General features: G+C 45.5%; 1 pseudogene; it reads left to right on the top strand.

Annotated features, from left to right (window-relative positions):
* Positions 1 to 752: 752 nt before the first annotated feature.
* LOC115162761 (uncharacterized) lies at positions 753 to 897 on the top strand (annotated as a pseudogene).

Here is an 897-nt window from a genome sequence, read left to right as displayed (position 1 = left end):
TTAGCCAGGGTTTGTGAAGATAACCAAGAAGTTACAACTTTCAGATGAGACTAAATAAGGTGAGGATTAAATATTGACTGCTACTGACGTAAAAGATGACCAGGTCTTTAAGAGTTAGGTAGCCCTAGAGCGCCAGGCTAACCGTAATAACAGAGGTAGATATGATAACTGAGGACGCTGCCAAGCATCTCTCCTGTCACCACCGGTATCCTCTGGTTACTCAACAGAGTATATACCCTTTAATTAAAGTTATTCATTTTTACATTCAGCTCAACACAGCCTATTCAAGGGTCCAGAGAGAGGTGATATGCACAAGGGCCGTCTTTCAGATCAATATGGATCCTGACTGCCAAGGAGGTAGAAACCTGGAGACAATTTAAGTACAGTATCAATAGCCGATTTGACCTTTTCAAATAAACAGTATGGGGGGAAGAATTAGAACTAAAGGTCACAAAGGAGGTGCTCCTCTTCAGAAACAGATTGAAAGGATGCAATTACCCTGGTTTGTATCCCAAATGGCACCCTATTCCCTACATAGTGCACTACTTTTGTGGGGAGCCCTATGGACCCTGGTCAAAAGTAGTGCACTAAATAGGGAATAGGGTTCCATTTGGGACGTAAGCCCAGCTGTTTGGCGAAAACCTCCACACATCATTATCTCTGGGTCTGAATAAACATAAACCCCATTCCAACCAAAAACAACTATCCCTTTACGTCCTGGTCACCCCAACCCACCTCAAATCTCCAAGTTACGACTTACCTGGCAGGGTACCTCGAGCACGAAGGAGGTTCCCCCAGGCCAAGGCTCGGCCATCGATGACCCCTGCAAATTTCACAAACGTAGGAATCTCGACTGCCTAATTAGTGGTAGTGGCGCACTGCGTCCACAACCTCCCC

Source organism: Salmo trutta, chromosome 25, assembly GCF_901001165.1.
Source record: "Salmo trutta chromosome 25, fSalTru1.1, whole genome shotgun sequence".
Taxonomy (NCBI): domain Eukaryota; kingdom Metazoa; phylum Chordata; class Actinopteri; order Salmoniformes; family Salmonidae; genus Salmo; species Salmo trutta.
Note: the sequence above shows the minus strand (reverse complement) of the source record. Positions and strands in the feature narration are given on the sequence as shown.